The sequence below is a fragment of the Pinus tabuliformis genome, chromosome Q, assembly GCF_031772625.1.
Source record: "Pinus tabuliformis cultivar Carrire ecotype Pingquan chromosome Q, CPIR1, whole genome shotgun sequence".
Classification (NCBI taxonomy): domain Eukaryota; kingdom Viridiplantae; phylum Streptophyta; class Pinopsida; order Pinales; family Pinaceae; genus Pinus; species Pinus tabuliformis.
The window spans coordinates 1,272,730,293-1,272,751,399 of NC_142296.1; positions in this window are offsets into that span (position 1 = coordinate 1,272,730,293).

Sequence of the window (21,107 nt, forward strand, 5' to 3'; positions counted from 1 at the left end):
CGAGAAAGAATTGACATGAGTGCTCGGATTAAAAATATAGACTAGACTTGGGAAAGACACATAGCTTCATACCCTAGACCTCCAAGCCTAGACACTATATCCCACCAAAAGAAATAGACCAAGAATAATAGGGATATAACTTGAGAATTATCTTCTCAAAGAAGACTAAAAATCCACAACGACCTTTCTAGACAAAAATCCTCGAGCATCCAAGCACATGAATAGATGTTCAAGAAGCCCAACACATTCACCCTAAACTTACACATGCATTCACACCCCACTCTCAGGCTTTCTAATCCAGACACCAACCACAACACGATGGGATTTACACCTTATAACTTAACCAAACTGTAGAACTAGGAGGTCGAGGACCATCCCTTGACTCCTCTCCATTCACTATAGACTATCCCATTGTACATCTAAGCCAATTAATAGAAGCATTGTGCCCATTTTTAGACTGCATGCACATGCATGCAAAGGCAGGTCGTGGCTTGCCCCCATTAATGCTTGATACACACTATAACCACCCCTCCCACATTTACCCAATTTCATAAGCTCGACAGGGTAAACATGATACGAGTTCCACTATGACATGACCAAACCTCCCAATTCTAGTTAACGAGGTGGGGCCTATAAACTGACCACAAACTGACATCCTATAGGGACTACAAATCACCCAGGAGTTGAAGAAACATCCTAGGTGGTCAATCCCTGAGTTGGAACCTCGTTTTATTGACCTAAACCCATAACTCCATCCTTCACAATGCTTCCATGTGGTTATGAGGCTCCAACTGCACTCATAAGCCTAGTTGTTAGCGGTTATGACCTAAATTCTTCAGTTCTGAGCATGCAATCTTGAGATTTGTGCCATATTTTTAGGTCAGCCTCCAGACCACTACCCAGAATTTCTTGAAACTTTCCATAATGCAGTCAAAGGTACTGACGATGCTAGTCAATCAAAATCAAGCAAGAACTTGACCAAAAGATGCCTGATCCATAAAAATCATTCTTTAAAACACTTGCAAAACATAGAAGATACAGCTCATGAATGCATATTTAATCATAAGAGTTTGATATTCATTTGAGAATCACCAAGAAGGCTCTAAACCTTCTCTAGCTAGTTGCAATAACACTTGTTAGTCCATATATTCATCAACCAATCATATATTCATCAAACATGTCAAGAGCCATAGATAATACACATCATATAACTAATATATAACCACAAAATAACTAACATAGAGTGTTATAGGTCATTTTGTCACATCCAATCAAATGGCCCCGAAACTAGATCAATCAACATCTAATGACACTTTGCACTCATCCACTGCAAATCCTAGAACATATTCTCTCTCAAAAGTCCCAAATTTATGGGTTTAACAACTTCAAACCCTCATTTTTGGACCCATCACACTTTCCCTTTGAGCAACCTGCACTGTTGCATGTTGCACATTGAGTAATTGCGCTGATCAGTGGATGTTACCTTTGCTGCAAGTGCGATGGCCTCTAGAATTCAGTAGAAAATAAAAATAATTTCAAATATGCTCTTTCCAAAAACTTCCAAGGTGGTTTTAACAATTTACTATTGATTAATATCTCTAACTCCTACTCTTGAAGTCTTATCTCTTATCCCTAGATCTTATCCTCACTCATATGTGGATCTAAGTCCTAAATTGGTAAATCCCAAACCACCCCATTTACCCTATAATTTTTTTGCCTTCCATGGAGTCTGGGTTGGCTTTTGGAGACTCTTAGTTATACCCTCAAGTTGTTTCTTTGTGCCTAGGGATCCATCATCCATCCATACACTTGAGTTGTGATTGAAGGCTTTCTTGTGGCAAAAGAAGGACAAATAGTTGGGAGACATCTACATGGTCAAGATTTGTAAAGGGTTGTAATCTCTCCTACTTTTGTTAATACAAAAATTCTTTGTTTTCCTATACTTATGTCTCTTTAATACATATGTATCACAATTCCCTTTTGCGTCATTGTTTAGAGATGTTAGTACATGCTGTTTATATCTTGTAGTGTTTTTTCTTGTTTTAGTTGTCTTGTAGGTCATATTTATAACATTTGGAATTGGAGCTAAAGATTGCAATGAAGGAGAAGAGGATAAATTGCATTGGATTCCAGGTATGTCCTTCTTCCATATTCTAATTTCTGTAAGGAAAGCATTAGTATTTTTGTCTTTGTTGTTTCTAGATCAACCACTAGATCTAGGGAATTCACTCTTGTCTGCAGAAGAGAATTTTTCGTCAAACATAGAGGTCATCGAAACTAAGCCATAATATCACCAACATAATCACTACAAATATCCATGAATCAAAGTAGATAAATAACTCTTATTAATATATGAAATACCAACCAAATTAGGGACTTCCATGTACCACCCAACCATAGATTACGATGAACCAAATATCTCTTTCAACTAATCACCCTCGTGCCATGCTCCAAGCATGAACGTGGGATCATATGGATTAAAAAAAATCAATGCTTCCATAAGCTAAACCACCTAAGCCCTCAACCACAATGATTCCACCTCTACGATCGAGTTTCACTAACACCAACCATATCGGTCTCTACCCAAGCTGTCGAGGGCTCTAGGAAACTAGTAACTCAACCCACAACCTTGCAAGGTTCTAGATTGTTTGTCCAACCTGGCTCTAGGGACTAGTGACTTAAACCACCAAGGGATTCAAAGCATTTGTCCCAACCTAGTCTCCAGGACTAGTAACACAACCCAAGCTATTCCAGGGCTTCCAGAGTGTTTGTTCCAACCCACATCCATAAGGAACCCGAGCACCAATAAAAAAACAAGTGGAAAATCTCAAAACACCATAGCTATCCAGGAAATGACATGGAAATACTAAAACCACTCTCAATCCAAATAAATCTCTATGCCAGTGTCAACACATAACCAAAAAATTACATGCATATACCATGCATACTAGAAATCAGCAAGGAAATCACAAATGCAACCTGTTACCTGCAAAAAAATGCATCTGTAGCTACCGATCCAATTGTTCCCTCGCTCTTTCCTACTTTAATTTTCTTTCTTTACCCATTCCAAGTGAATCCCCAAGTTCTCCAAGAATTCTCCAAGATTTCCTTAAGTGTGCAAGAGTATGAGAGAATGAGAGAATGAATGAGAGCTCAACTCAAAACTGTCAAAAAACTGAAATGATAAAAAGCTAAACCAATAGAAGCTGTGAACTGATCCTGAGAAGCCTTTTTTATCATCGAGGCCTCTATTTTCTTCATTTTCCTTCATTTTTCCTCTAATTTCTGTAGCATGCAAATATGTGTCTCTTCAAATTCCTTTTCTGTAGAAATTATGGTTAAGATTTGCAATTGCTTATGAAGTTTTAATCAAAATCACAAAACACAAACCTACTCTACTGCTCTACGAACATTAATTCACAATTTAGAATAAAAATCTCAGATATGCAATAAGAAATCACAAACATGCAAATAATATTTGTCTTGAGGAAAGAAATCCACTAAAAACCATAATTCCTTCTTGCATTAATCTGATGAATATAGATGTATTACAATTGCTTTGCTCAACTGAACACACTCTGCAAGTGAGTAAACTGTATCTATGCTCACTGAGAAGCTCTGACCCATACTTAGTCAATTTTAGTCTCTGCTTGAGCCCCTATTTTCTTGTGCAATTCCTAAGGAAATATGCCCCTATTAATTAGGAATTTCTCCAAAATGGATTGCGTAATTCCTCAGGTTGATCATTAGGTTGCATGCAACACCTGTGCACTCTGAAATAGTCTACAACTGATGTTACACCACCTTGGAAACTCCACCTCAATTGAGTAACTCAAATTCTCTACATTCACTAGCTATTTTGGGCTGATTGATGAGTTAGCTGGATGATCACTAAGTTTGAATGAAGTCCCACTGCACAATTGACCTTCCACTAGTTCCTCCAACAGTTGGCTAGTTTAACTGAAAAAAAATTGAGATAACTGACTTTGATTGCTACAAATTATAAATCACATGTTCTTAACTAAACTCTAACTCCTCTAACTCAAATTTACTGAGTAAACTAGGCGACACAAGCCATGTCACACAAGTTAACTGCATCCAAGTTGTCTGATGATGTGGAAATTTGTTTTTTTCTCAATTTAATTAAGGAAAAATCAAATTGAGAATTTCTTGCTCATTTTTCAACACTCCCTCTCATCAAGAAAGGGATTATCAACCATTCTTATCCTGAACTTATGGAATGTACTGCATGCAACACATCCCACTGTCGCTATTGCTACTACAATATCTGCAATTGAGAAGCATAAAAAAAACACTAAATCAACTGTGTCTGCAACTGTCTACTGGGAAAACTGTGTTGCTGTTGACTCTGCTACTTAGCCTCCTACTTTGCCGTCAACACTCCTCTGCACTACTTAGTATATGACTGACACTGATCCTCCTACTACTAAATACTGTACACCCCTGTAGAAAGGTAATGATCCATGAGGAGAATGCCTCAATGGACCCTGCTCAAATTTCTACAACTCTTGGACTAAGGATCTACATCACTCCACCTCACTCTTGGAGGTATAGTTGCATGTGATCCCTCTTCCCACTTAGATCAAACTCTCCCCCTACTGGCGGTCTACGCTTTAATGTATGTCTCCACTTTGCCACCTCTCTACCTCTCCATTTTTGGATGCTCCACAAATTCTCGAGGCTCCTTTTGAGGCTCCATTTTGAGAGGTCTATCTTGCTCCCTCTCAACCACCATAGCTCTAATATATGCCTTACTCCTCAAGGATGTGCATGCATATTCTACCTCAAGTGCATACAGTTTCTTGACTTGAACCCTGATCTGCTTCACCTGTCCCATGGCTATGTGTCTCAAGAATGCCTTTCCTTTGTTGAATGTCACATCATAACCACGATCTTCCAAAACTGCAACAGAGATGAGATTTTTCATTAGGTCTGGAACGAACATGACATCCTTGAGTCTAAGAGGGGATCTCGACTCCCCTTGAAAGGTGACTGTACCAATCCTAATCACATTGTACCTTCTGTCATGTCGAAACTCAATATTCATCTAGATATCTTTCTCCTCCAAGTCACTAAAAAACTCTCTACACCCATTCATGTGGAGTGAGGCACCCGAATCCAAGTACCACACACCACCCATCATAGTGTTGTACATGCATGCGATAAAGGTGAACTCTAACTCAAATTGTGAAGCCAAAGCTTCACTTGCTGCTACTACTGCAAACTCCTTCTTGCTATACTTTTTGTGTGAACACTTGGTAACATAATGCTTGAATTAATGGAAATTGAAGAATTTAATTTTGGACAAGTCTTTCTTCTTTCCCTCTTGGCTGCATTCAAACTCACCTTGGGACTTCTTTCCCTGGGCCTTCGTTCCTTTGATGGCTAGAGAAAATTCCTCTTCCTTTTCTTTGGATGAGGTGGGATCTTTGGTATTTCACCTTATTTCCTCCTGTACCAAACCATACCATAAGCGCTCCAAATTCGATAGTTTCTCCCTCCTGTTCACTGAATCTTGATAGCTATGTCAATTCTTGGGAAGGCCTAGAATGGCTAGGCCTACCAAGTCTTCTTCAAGAAGACCAACACTGACCTCGCCAATTTCATCAAGACATTGTATGAACTTGCTCAGATACTACAAAATAATGTCATTATTCTACATCTTGATACTTCAAAGGTTATCCTTGAGTGCCAGCGTCCTACGGTCATCACTGTTCTCGAATAATTCTTTCAGTGCTTTCCACATTGAGAATGTAGTTTATTTTCCATGTATATTTGCAAATATACACCATAATATCAACATGGTATCATAGTTGGATTCATATTAGAGCAAGAATTTCAAATTTATTTCTTGGTAGGTTCAAATTTGGAGTTTAGTGCAGCAGGATCTCTTTAGAGCCGAGAAGATGGCCTTCAATGGACTAAGGCTAGAGTATGCCTTGGAAGGCACCTCTAATTTTGTTGCATGGAAGGCTCGCATGGAGGTGGTATTGTACGACAATGTGGTCGTACAATACCACCTCCATGTGATCCTTCCATGCAACAAAATTAGAGGTGCCTTCCAAGGCATACTCTAGCCTTAGTCCATTGAAGGCCATCTTCTCGGCTCTAAAGAGATCCTGCTACACTGAACTCCAAATTTGAACCTCCTGAGAAATAAATTCGAAATTCTTGCTCTAATATGAATCCAACTTTGATACCATGTAGATATTATGGTGTATACTTGCAAATGATTATGAAGTTTTAATCAAAATCATAGGACACAAACTTACTCTATTGCTTTGTGGACATTAATTCACAATTTAGAACAAAAATATCAGACATGCAATAAAAAATCACACACATGAAAATATTATTTTTCTTGGGAGAGTAATATGCTAAAAACCCTAATGTATGCTTACATTAATCTGATGAATAGAGATGTATTACAATTGCTTTTCTCAACTGAGTACACTCTGTAAGTGAATAACCTATATCTTTGCTCAATGAGAAGCTATGACCCAAACTTAGTCAATTTCAACCTATGCTTGAGCACCTATTTGCTTGTGTGATTCCTGAGGAAATAAATTATCCCCTATCAATTAGGAATTTATCCAAAATGGATTGCACAATTCCTTAGGTTGATCATCAAGTTGCATGCAACACCTGTACACTCTTGAATAGTGTACAATTGATGTTACATTGCCTTGGAATCTCCACCTCAAATGAGTAACTCAAATTCTTTGCATGCACTAGCTATTTTGGGCTTATTGACCACTTAACTAGATGATCACTAAGTTTGACTGAAGTCCCACAACACAACTAAACTTCCACTAGTTCTTCCAACAACCAGAACTAGTTTAACTGAAAACAACTTGAGATAATTGACTTTGATTGCTACAAATTAGCAATCACAAATGCTTAACTGAACTCTAACTCCTCCAACTCAAATTTACTGAGTAAAATAGATGACACAAGCCATGTCACATAAGTTAACTGCATCTAATTTATCTACTGATGTGGAAATTCAAATTTTCTCAATTTAATTAAGGAAAAATAAATTTGGGAATTTCTTGTTGCATTTTTCAACATTTTCTCCTATTTTTATTTATTTTCATAAATAAAATACTAATTATTTCCTCTTTTCCTTTGGCAATTCCTTTTCCAATTTCCATAGCCATTAATTAATCACAAGTGATACCCATCACTATGCTTTTCCCAACATTCAGATTGGAATACATGTCCTGCATAACTCTTCTGCCTGCCCTATGCTTCCTTCAAATTCCTCTTAATAACCTACATTTCTTGTTCCATCTCTGCCAAAATGTCTAGTCCAATCAACACCATGTACACTACATCACTCCAGCTAATAGGAGTATTATAATTCGGCTCATAAAGAACCTTAAACAGACTCATCTTTAAGGACTCTTGATACCCATTATTATATGAAAAATCAACTAGTGAAAGATACTCCTCCCACTTCCACTGTTGATGCATGATATACATCCTCAACACATCCTCAACATATCCTCGAGGATCATGTTAACCCTCTCTATCTTTCCATCTATCTACAGATGATAAGATGTACTGAAAGCCAATTTTGTTCCCAAGCCTGCAAACAACTCCTTCTTGAACTTGGAAGTGAACTTGGCATCTCTGTCTGATATGATATTCTTAGGAACACCATGCAACCTCACTATCTCCCTGATGAAAACATGAGCTACCTCACTAGCTAAATTTGTAGACTTAACTACAATGAAGTGCACTACCTTACTTAAACTGTCAACCACAACCATGATGAAATCATGTTGTCTCGATGTCCTTGAAAAAACTATAATAAAATCCATGGAAATGACCTCCAATTTCCATTCTAGAATTGGCATCAACTGCAACAATCCACCTTGATGCTCACACTCTTCTTTTACCTGCTAAAAATCAAAGCACTTCGCGACAAAATATGCCACATCTTTCTTCAAGTTCGACCAATGATATAATTTCTTAACTGCTGTCATTGTCTTCTGATATCCCCGGTGACCTGAATATGGCTTGACATGAAACTTCCTCAAGATAAGCTTCTTGACCTAACTAGCATCTGGTACATAAATCCTGTTCCTGAACCTGACCAAGTCATTTGTTGTGAGATGATACTGCTCATCCCTATTACCTTCACCTTGCTATTATAACCTGTGGCTCAACTGCTGATACTTGTCATCATGTTGTCCTACCTGCAAGATCCGCTCTTGCAACTCTGTCCCGTAAGAACTCACTACTACAATGTGATTCACCTGCACTCTTCTTCTAAGAGCAATTGCAACCCTGTTCTTTTTCCCCTTAATGTACTTGATCTAGAAGTCAAACTCACTGAGGGTAGCCAACCATCTAGCTTGCCTGACATTCAGATTAGGCTGGTTAAACAAGAATCTTATGATCACTCATCAGAATAAATCTCGTACCAAGAAGGTAATGTATCCACATCTTCAAGGCATGAATGATAACTGCCAACTCAAAATCATAAGTCACATAGTTCTGCTCATGCTCATTCAACTTCCTTGACTCATATCATACCACTTGTCCTTCCAACATCAAGACTGTACCAAGTCCTCTCTTGCAAGCATATGTACAAACCATAAACTCTTTATCTAGATCTGCAATCTTCAAGACTCTACCAAGTCATCTCTTGCAATCATATGTACAAACCATAAACTCTTTATTTGAATATGCAATCTTCAAGACTGTAGCATTTGTAAGAAAATGATTCAACTGCTCAAAACTAGTTGCACACTCCTCAGTCCATTCAAACTTCTTTCCTTTTCACTGAAAAGATGTAATAAGATAGGAAATCCATGAGAAGTTCCTGATGAACCTCTTGTAATAACATGTTAATCTCAAGAATGATTTGGCGTCATCCACATTACTAGGAGCCGCCCACTCCATGATAACTCTGATCTTTTCTGGGTCCAGTGCTATACCTTCCGTGGAAACATGTCCCAAGTAATGAACTTCAGTCTCAAAGAAACTAAACTTGCTAAATTAGGCATACAACTGATGCTCTCTCAACAATTTTAATACTACTTCCAGGTGCTTTGCATGCTCTTCCTCATTCTTAGAATATATCAATATATCATCAATGAACACTATCACAAACTTGTCTAGATAAGGACACAACACACTATTCATCAAACACATGAAAGTAGTTGGAGCATTAGTAAGACCAAAAGGAACCACTACAAACTCATAATGCCCATACCTGGTATGGAATGTTGTCTTGTAGATGTCCTCTTCTTTGATGCATACTTGATGATATCCTGATCTCAAGTCAATCTTCAAAAACATTGCTGCTCCCTTCAATTGGTCAAACAAATCATCAATCCACAATAAAGGATACCTATTCTTGATCATCACCTTGTTAAAATTCCTGTAATCAATGCACAACTTGATAGTACCGTCCTTCTTCTTCGCAAACAATACTGGTGCACCCCAAGGCAACTCACTTAGCCTTATGCATCCTTTATCAAGCATTTCCTTAAGTTGCAACTTCAATTCCACCAACTCTGGAGTGATCATCTTATACGGTGCCTTTGATGTTGGTGCTACTCATGGCACCAACACAATAGAAAAATCCACTTCCCTGTGAGGTGGTGAATCTGAGATTTTGCTGGAAATATATCCTGAAACTGCTACAAAACCAGATATCTCTTCAAGACTTCATCCACCTCAACATTCTTCCCTTTGTCACTAGAAATATGAACTGCAAACAATGCACACCCTTTTATGCTAATGCGTTTTACCTGCATAGCTGTAACCCTTCTCACTGATGTAGGATTCTTTTTTCCCTTCAAGGCTCTTCTTTCCCCATCATCGTTCATGCACTCAATAGTCTTATCATAACAATCCAATTTAGGCATATGAATGTACAACCAATCCATGGCCAAAATCATATTGTATGACCCCAAAGGAAGGACATTTAGATGTGCTAATGTAGACATATCATTCAAATCAAATGCACAAGATCTTACCTAATGATGAACTCTTTTCTTAGTACCTATAGCCAACTGCGCAATTCCAAGTAGCAGAGCAACATCACTGAGGGCTGAGACTGTGCAATGTGCATCTCAGTGGGGGTCTAGTGAAAGAGAGTTGTCCGGTCAGAAGGATTTTCAGGAAAATGGCTAAGTGCGGGAGGCAAGTGAACTTGTGAGGAACTTGACATTGTGATCACACACTTAGCATACTTTGATGACACGAAAACATAGACCACTAGAGCTACAAGACAAGGCATCACCCTCTATGAGACTGTCTAGAACTAAAAGCGACAAGTGCAACACTTGAGATAGACCTTAAGATGATCGTGATGACACTTGTGTGACAGTGCTTAAAACTTTGTGTATGAGTGCGACCATTGCTTACATATTTAGGACAACTCAAACACAAAAATAAAAACCTTCAAAATCACCAAAATAGGACCGCAAGCATGATAAAGCCATCAACATGCCAAAAGATGACAGTTGGTCAAACAAGAAAAAGGGGTGGAAAGACTCTGAAGGAGCTCATGGCATGAGCTCGAGTGTCTACAACGATCAAGGAAAAACCAAGGAAGGCTCTGAAATTTGAGTGCGAGCCAAAATTTTGGAGGGTGTTGCAACTGCTACAACACTTCCTTCTATGGGCATTAGTTGTTCCCTCCCTATATTTATACCATGTTTTAAAATCATTTATGTCCATTTTATGAATATTGGGACCTCCTATAGGACATATACACAATTGGTCTCCCCTCTTCAAGAGGCAGTGTCCTTGAAGCAAGGTTTCTAAGCAAATACCCATTAATGCATGTTGTATTTTTATCCATCTATTGACATCATAGATCAACACCAAGTGGCTATTTCAATTTTACACTATTATAACTCATTCACCCTTTCATATCCAAATCATTCCTAACTGATGATAATATAAAACAATATATAACACATTAAAATGGAGTAGGGTTATCCATCATAGATACATCTTAACTCCAAATCTACCAAGTGCTGAGAGTAATCAAATCTTTGGAGATAAAAAAATTTCCTAAGTTTTTTTTAGATGGATCTATGGAAATAATTAGCTTAATGGAGAAAATAAACTTGTTAAAATAAACGTGAATTCTCACGAGCTTCATAGTGAAACTAGGTGTTGAATAAAGCCTAAATAATGTGGGATGAAAGCATGCCATTTTTGTGATATTAAGAGAGTGGAAAATGAAAATAAGTTTCACTTATAATATGATTTATGTGCTTGCATTAAATCAAGCATATAAATCTTAATTTCAAAATATATTTAACATATAATTTTCATAACTTCTTAACTCAACGATGCTAACGAAATTGAAGGAAGCTTTTAGGTCAATATTTGTGACACAATTTTGATAGAGACTAAATAAAAAAAAAGAAAGCACTTAAGTTTCTATAAGAGTTTTACAAAACCATAAAAATATTTATATAGATTGGGTAAAAAAAATTCGTTGAACAAAATAAGTTTTGAATAGGGATAATTTCATATCATAACATGCCATCTATTCAAAGATATGGAAAATTGGTTTGTCTGTGAGAGATTTATTAGAAATATGATTTCATGTGAGTATATGATAACACATAATTACTTTAAGTATCTGCATTGCCAGGGAGTCTATATGTGGGTGTTCGTACAAGTTTTCCTGTTTTGATATATGTAAGATTGAGTTGCCCAAGGTTTGTGGGTGCAGGTATGAATCTTCAAATCGTATATTAAGGCAAGGAGAATTTGTGTTGTGCAACAGATCCCCTGACCTCAAGTCATGTTTTGCAAAGCAACTTAAAGAAAAAAATGTATATAAATATCCAAATTCAAATGATAGAGGATTTGTATCTGTTTATCCATAGCCCTAACATGACTCAAAATTGATTGTATAACAGGCATTTAAAAGGTTTAGGGTTTGTAGGGTTTAGAAAAAAGGATTGAAGTTTCCAGCTATACCTCATTCCAGAGGCTAGAAAGTTCCTCTAGAGAAGCAATTTTGACTTTCTCACATTACGCTTCAGTAAAGCTGCAGGAAATCAATCTGCAACAATGGGGACATTTCATAAGGAACAAAATAATTATAGCGGAAATGTGACCATTTTCAAGGAGAAATCTCTTGCATTTATTTGACGTTATGAGTACCATTATAAATCCCATTTCACAAGGAACAAAATAATTATCGTAGAATGTGACCATTTTCAAGGAGAAATCTCTTGCATTTATTTGACATTTTGAGTACCATTATAAATCCCACTCGCGAATTTATGGAATGATGCTTCCAAATGAATTTTGAATTCAAGAGGACTTTCCACTAATACTACGTTTGTTGGTAGAAACCATATGTGAGGACCTATTTTTACATTTGACTAGGAACTATACCTTTGTTCCTCATTTTAATGACAATGAAGTCACCTTCATATCCAATATTTTTGGGTCTTTTTCATTTGATCCTCAATTTTCCTTCCTATTTCCACATCGGTGCTTTGGTATATACTCATACCCTAAGTGATATAAAGGTAAATCATATTCAAAATCGGAGGGATATTATGATATTTGGCAAATTGCATGACATCATCTATTTCCTAATCTTCCCACAACAATCGAAATAACTTTGCGGGATCCTTGCCATCAAACTTCCTCATATCGATTTTTGGAATATGGTGGGTCTTTGGTTCAACATTAGAGTCTATGAGATCATGATTAACATTTCTTTTGTTCTCATCATGAGTTTCCTTTACTAGCCTTTCACCATTAGTAAGCATTTCTTGTAGAAACTTTGTCAAATCTGTCTTCAAATCTTCCATGCCTGTCTTCAAACCTGTCTTCAAATCTATCTTCAAATCGTCCATCTTAGCTTCCATGTCATTCATCTTAGCTTCTATGCCTTTCTTTAAACCATCCATCTTAGATTCTGTTACTTTTTGTGCAAGTGACACTTGTTGCACTTGGTCTCGTAATTTTGATATATCATGTTGCATTTCTTCCTCTTCTTCATGAGTCATGCTAGAGCTTTCAGGTTGCTTACTAGATGTTTTCATTTTCTTTCCTTGGGGCATCAATTACCGATAATAATGCTTTACTATGCCCTTTGAATTCCTTCAAACTAATTTTTCAAACCAAGCTTATGCAAAGATTTAAAAAAAAAACTACACACCTTTTTTCACTTTGTAGGAGCTTGATATTGAATCTAATGTATCTCTATAATTTCGGATCATCCAGTTTTGAAATTGCGACCTGTAGTAGCCCCATGTGTCCTCTTTCCAATGCCACTAGTTTGATCCAAATTGGATTCTCCAAGGAAGAGTTATGCACAATCTCCCAAGATGACCTGATTATAGACCTTTCCAGAAGAGCAAACTTGTATGAAGTTCCACGTGTCACTGTTTTGACCTTTGGCTCTGAAAAATATAGACAAGAAACTACAGTCCATCCTCTTTCTGTACCTTCTTACAAAATTTCAATCCGATGCTCAGAGAGAAAGTTATGACGATTTTCCCCAGGTCACCTATTTGGAATGTAATTCAGGAGTCCGCAAAAATACCAACTTCCTCAGATCATATATCCGCAAATATAGCGCGAAAAGCTCTAAAATTCGGACCCAAGGTTCAGTGCGATTTCGTCTCAAATGGGTTTTTTTTTGCTTCTGAAACACCGCAGACAAAAAGTTATAGCAAAAATTCCACGATGACCTATTTGAAGCAGCGAAACCCTAGAATTCAAAGCTCTCATACCAAATGTTATGAAACCAGCTCACAAAAAGATAGAAAAGATAGATCAACGCCTTAGAATTCAGCCTCTTCGAGGGGGAAACCTCCTTTACATTACATAAATGAACAATTCTTGGATGATTCAAATGACAAAACCTCCTTTCTATATATAGGAGTCTAAGGGGTCCCAATATAACCAAGCCGACCTAACAATAATAATATAAAGGCACAAAAATAACAATAGAGGGATTCTATGGGGCACAGTTAAAACAATATGGGGATAATAGGGACACAACAATATTAATAAGGGATACAACTACAATATTAATGGGGGCATCACTAGTATTATAGGGACCTAACATGCCCCTCTCCTTCAAAAAAGTATTGTCCTCAACGCTTGAGTAGTTCTGGATGCTTTTGTATAAAATTCTCTTCCTCCCATGTGGAATCTTTAGCGGATAAGTTCTTTCACTTGATGAGATATTCTGAAATGGATCGATTTCGTAGTTGTCGAGTTCTTGTTTCTATGACTGCTTCCAGTTCCAATATAATTTTTCCTTCCTTGTCAAGTTCTGGCAATATTGTTTGAACTAGGAGCTTGTTGCCTATAACCTTATTTAAACATGAAACATGGAAAACTGGGTGCAGTCGAGAAGTTGCAAGAAGCTGCAATTTGTATGCCATAGTACCAATCTTTTGCGATGCCTTGTAGGGACCATAATACTTTGGTGAAAATTTGTTATCATTCTTAGCTTGCTTGAGGGACATTTGTTTATATGGTTGTAGCCGTAGGAATACCCAATCACCTACATCAAAACTTCTTTCACTGCGATGTTGATCTGCTTGTTGTTTCATTCTATTCTGCGCCAACATGAGGTTATCCTTTAAGAGTTGGAGAACTTGTTGTTGATGCTCAATGTGATGTTCCACTGCTTGAACCTTATAATTTTCTCGTAGATATGATGTGATGGATGGTGGCTAATATCCATAAAGTGCCATAAATGGGGTCATTTTTGTTGCAGTATGGAAAGAAGTGTTATACCACCATTTAGCCAGAGGCAACCATTTGACCCATTGTGTCTGTTTATCAGATACAAAGCAACGAAAATATCCTTCCAAACATTTGTTTACTATCTCCGTTTTCCCATTAGATTGAGGATGATAAGATGAGCTATGAGCTAACTGACTACCAGGACAAGAAAATAATTTTGTCCAAAAATTTCCTGTAAGAATTGGATCTCTATCACATACAACAATCTTTGGGTTTCCATATAGCTTGTGAATTGTTTCCATAAATTCCGTAGAAATTGTACTAGCTTTAAATGGATGTGATAATGCACAAAACTGTGCATACTTGGTAAGTCTGTCAACTACCACCATGATGACACTCTTTCCCTCAGACTTGGGTAAACCTGTGATAAAATCCATTGAAACCTTCTCCCAACGTTGGCTTGGAATGGATAAAGGTTGTAATAGACCTGGTGTCTTAATTGTTTTAGCTTTATTTTGTTGGCATACCAAACATTTCGCCACAAACATTTGAATATCCGATTTAAGGCCATCCCAAAAAAAATCCTTCTTAACCCTGTGGTAAGTTTCTAAAAATCTTGAGTGCCCTCCTAAGGGAGAAGCATACAATTCCAGAAGAATCTTTTGTTTGAGTTGGGAATTCTTATAGAGGTAAAAGCGATCTTTGTACCATAACGAATCATTTTTCCAGCTAAATGTATCAGATGTACTGGAATCTTGTTGTAACTTTCGAATAAGTTCCTACACTTCTTTGTCATTCTTCCATTCCTCCCCTGCTTCGTTTTCCCAATCTGGTTGGATAATAGAAATGGCACACAACAATGCTTCCACATCCTCATCCTTTCTTGAGAGTGCATCTGCCACAACATTTTGCTTCCCTTTTTTGTATATGATTTCAAGGTCATAACCCAACATTTTTGTGACCCATTTTTGTTGTTCTTCAGAGGATAATCTTTGTTCTAAAGAGTATTTAAGGCTATCATGATCTGTTTTTACCTTGAAGTGTCTTCCCATTATGTAGGGTCGCCATTTCTTAAGTGCATCATGTAGTATTGCCAACATTTCCTTCTCATAAATAGCTTTGTGTAAATACTTTCCCTTGATTGGACGACTTTCGAAATCAATGGGTCTTTCATCTTGCATTAAAATAGCACCAATTCCATTTCCGGAAGCATCACATTCCATAATAAAGGTTTTTGTGAAGTCTGGTGTAGCTAAGACCGATGCTTGGCACATTGCTTGTTTAAGATATTCGAAGGCCTTTGTTGCTTCTGGAGTCTATGAAAATGCATCTTTCTTCAACGATGTTGTTAGAGGTACTGCTATTTTCCCATAATTCTTAACAAATTTGCGATAATACCCTGTCAACCTGAGAAATCCTCGCAAATGCTTTATGGATGTGGGAATTTCCCATTCCTTAATGGCTTTAATTTTGCTAGGGTCTACCTTAACTCCTTCATGAGATACAATATGACCCAGATATTCCACCTCTTGTACTCCAAAGAAACATTTGGATCTTTTTGCATATAATTGTTTCTCCTCCAATAGTTGTAGCACCCTGTCAACGTGTTCAACATGATCCTTCCAAGACTTGCTGTAGATTAGTATATCATCAAAAAATACTAACACAAATTTTCTAAGGAAGGGTTTGAAAATGGAATTCATCAAACCTTGAAATGTAGAAGGTGCATTGGTAAGGCCAAAAGGCATGACCAAAAACTCATAGTGACCCTCATGAGTTCTAAATGCTGTTTTCAGAATGTCTTGAGTCTTCATTCTGATTTGATGATATCCTGAACGAAGATCTAACTTGGTGAAGTAAATTGATCCATGCAATTCATCCAATAATTCATCAATGACAGGAATGGGAAACTTATCTTTAATAGTGAGTTTGTTGAGCTCCCTATAATCCGGACACATGCACCATGATCCATCCTTCTGGTGCATCAATACTACTAGAGCAGAGAAAGAACTTTGGCTAGGTTGAATTATACCAGCCTCAAGAATTTCTGCAACCATACGTTCAATTTCACTCTTTTGGACATAGGGATATCTGTACGACGTGATGTTTGGAGGAACACTTCCTAGAATCAAATGAATAGCATGATTATGATCACGAATAGGTGGGAGACCTTTGGGAGTCTCAAATACCTTGGAATGATTATCCAAGACTTTTTGGAGATCTAGAGAAATAGATGATTTCGACGTGGAAACATCTAGCGAACATAAATGTGCAATTACACCTCGTTGTTCCTTTTTTAGAAGCTTTTTCATACCGTTAGAGCTTATTATCTTTCCCAGTTTCCCTGCAATACCCCTTAATTCAACTTCCTTTCCTTCCGCGTAAAATTTCATGAAAATTTCTTGAAAGTTAAAAGCTATTGTACCCAAGGATTGTAGCCATTGGACTCCTAGTACAACATCAGCACCTCCCATTGGAATGGAAAGCATTGGGCTTTTCAATACATATTCTCCCATGGATAGCTTCATATTATGGCACTTTCCAGAGCAATTTATCGTTCCTCCATTTGCAACCATTACTTGACATTCTGGTGCTGGATATAGGAAGCAATTCAATTCTTTTGCTATCTTACAATGAATAAAATTGTGGGTACTTCCTGACTCAATCAACACTGTTACCTTTTTTTTTCTTGATTTGTCCTTCTATCTTGATGGTTTGAGGAGTGGTAATTCCAGCCAATGCATTACAAGATATGGTTGGATTCATTTCTTCTTTATCTAGGCTTTGTTCTTGGAGTATATCCTCTTTTTTTGACCTTTCTTTCTCCTTTTCTTCTTCCTCTTCACAATCTATGTAGAATAATTTCTTCTCCGCACACTTATGACCTTTAGTGTATTTGCTATCACAACTGTAACAAAGCACTTTTGCTCTTTTTTCTTCCAATTGTTGTGGTGTCAACCTTATAGGTTGTGGAAGGCTAGGGGCAACAACACTTCCATCTTTATAGTTGTGAGTGGTATGCTTCCTGGTTGCCATAATTTTGATTTCTATTTTTCTTGCTAACCTGAATGCCTTCTCTAATGAATCAGGTTCCCAAAGGCGAACATCATGTTGGATATTATCCTTTAAAGTCCCTATGAACACATCAATCCTATTCTTCTTTGGAATATTTTTTACCCTTATGTTCAATTTTTGGAACTCCTCAATGTGCTCCATTATTGAACCCTTTTGTTTGAGACTTATCAATTGGCTAAAAAAAGTGTTGCTTTTTGTATCCTCATAATGTGCCGTCAATTCATACGTAAAAATTGCCCAAGTGATAATTTGTTTACGAGAGCAAAGCCATTGATACCATACAAACTAATTTGGTTCCAAATATAAAGTTGCAATACGTACCTTTTGTGTGTTTTGCACATTATTGAGATCGAAAAATTGCTCCATTTGTAATATCCATGTTGTGGGATCCTTGCCATCAAACTTCCTCATATCGATTTTTGGAATATGGTGGGTCTTCGATCCAACATTAGAGTCTATGGAATCATGATTAACATTTCTTTTGTTCTCCTCATGAGTTTCCTTTACTACCCTTTCACCATTAGTGACCATTTCTTGTAGCAACTTATTCATATTTATCTTTAATTCTTCCATCTTATCATCCATGCCATCCATTTTAGCGTCCATGACATTCATCTTAGCTTCCATGCCTTTCTTTAAACAATCCATCTTAGCTTCTACACCTTTCTTTAAACCATCCATCTTAGCTTCTACATCTTTCTTTAAACCATCCATCTTAGATTCTGTTACTTTTTGTGCAAGTGACACTTGTTGCACTTGGTCTCGTAATTTTGATATATCATGTTGCATTTCTTCCTCTTCTTCATGAGTCATGCTAGAGCTTTCAGGTTGCTTACTAGGTGTTTGCATTTTCTTTCCTCGGGGCATCAATTACTGATAATAATGCTTTACTATGCCCTTTGAATTTCTTCAAACTAATTTTTCAAACCAAGCTTATGCAAAGATTTAAAAAAAAACTACATACATTTTTTCACTTTGTAGGAGCTTGATATTGAATCTGATGTATCTCTGTAATTTCGAATCATCCAGTTATGAAATTGTGACTTATAGTAGTCCTCTACGTCCTCTTTCCAATGCCACCAGTCTGATCCAAATTGGATTCTCCAAGGAAGCGTTATGCACAATCTCCCAAGATGACCTGATTATAGACCTTTCCAGAAGAGCGAACTTGTATGAAGTGCCACGTGTCACTGTTTCGACCTTTGGCTCTGAAAAACATATACAAGAAACTACAATCTGTCCTCTTTCTGTACCTTCTTAAAAAATTTCAATCCGATGCTCAGAGAGAAAGTTATGATGATTTTCCCCAGGTCACCTGTTTGGAATGTAATTCAGGAGTCCGCAAAAAGACCAACTTCCTCAGATCATATCTCCACAAATATCGCGCAAAAAACTTTGAAATTCGGACCCGAGGTTCAGTACGATTTCGTCTCAAATGGGTTTTTTTTTTCGCTTCTGAAACATCGCAGAAGAAAAGTTATAGCGAAAATTTCATGATGACCTATTTGGAGCAGCGAAGCCCTAGAATTCAAAGCTCTGATACCAAATGTTATGAAACCAGCTCACAAAAAGATAGAAAATATAGATCAATGCCTTAGAATTCATCATCTTCGAGGGGGAAACCTCCTTTACATTACATAAATGAACAATTCTTGGATGATTCAAATGACAAAACCTCCTTTCCATATATAGGAGTCTAAGGGGTCCCAATATAACCAAGCCGACCTAACAATAATAATATAAAGGCACAAAAATAACAATAGAGGGATTTTATGGGGCACAATAATAACAATATGGGGACAATAGGGACACAACAATATTAATAAGGGATACAACTACAATATTAATGGGGGCATCACTAGTATTATAGGGACCTAACAAAACATCACATACTTCATCATATGGGTTATTAGATTTGTACTCAATTAACTCTCTAGCTCGAAAAAAGTTAACATCTTGATAATCCAATGATCAAAATATTCACTTGTAAACATAGGAGGTAGTAGCAAATCAAAGCTACACCAATCACCCTCGATATCTTCTTTGTCTTCTGCTAGACTTCTCAGTTCATCGGCTATGGCTTGAACCTCTCTAACCATGGCAATGATATTTGCCTCTTATTTTCGATTTCTTTTCTTAATATGCTTCAGTCGTGCTTTACGACCCATGAATGCCGTCATTCCTTTTCTTATAGCTACTTTTTTGATTGCATTAGGTTTTTTTCCATATCACCCTTGAAAAAAAATATGATTTTCAATATGCGCCCCCATAAGGCACAATCTTCACCCAAAACACTGTCATGCTTGACAAAAATCCAAATAATTTTATAGATAGACAAACTTTACAAAGCTTTAAATTCTTTTCAATAAAAATTAATTTAAAATCTTCCCAAAAAATCTCCAAATTTTACAAAAAAAAAAACAACCCTTTGGAATAAAATATATTCCCGAACCTTTTAATTTTTTAATCTTGATTTTTTAATAACTTTCAACCTCGAATAAAAACCTTTTCTTAAAATCATTGTGGAAGCGTTTTAAAAAATTACATGGGCCTTTTTTTTAAACTCTGATTCCAAAACCTTCGAATATTGTTTCAAAGTTTTAAGATAAAAAAACTTTTTATAAATCTTTCCTTTAAAATTTACCTTTTCAAACCTTTTAACTTTCCAAACACACTATGTGGAGGCACTTTAAAAACCTTTTGACTTTTTAAAAATAATAATTTATGTATGCTTTGAATTTTCAAACCTTCTTCGGTGGCTTATTCAGTTACGCTTCGACCCTCACTTGATCCTACAAATCGACTTGTAGACCGCCATTTGTCGACTTCAATGACAATAGGATTCACAATGGTGGCAGAGGTCCCTGGCGGCTTTCACCTCTATCACACTTACAATGGTGGTTGACAGCGGCTGTGGCTACTTGAATTTCCTCCAACAAATAATAAACTAGTAATTTTCTCCATAGACTGCGGCTGCATATTTTATTGATCCAAAATGGATTTTGGATAGACTCCTAAGTCTAAGTGGTCATCACAGAGGAAAAATGAAAGTCCAAGGAAGTTCCTGGAAATAGCCCCATTGTATAGATCTTTTCCTTTTGAATCTACTGCAACTTGAATGGGCTAAAATGGACTTAGGATGCAGAAGTTATCACATGCAGAAGATGCCCAGTTTCTTTGAAAAAAGAGGCAAAAACCCCTAAAAATGGCAAAAAAACCCTTAAAAAGGGAAATCACATTGGAAAAAGGGAAAGGGACAGATTTACACGAAGGCAGAGGAAACTTCGATCCGTCAATCCGATCGA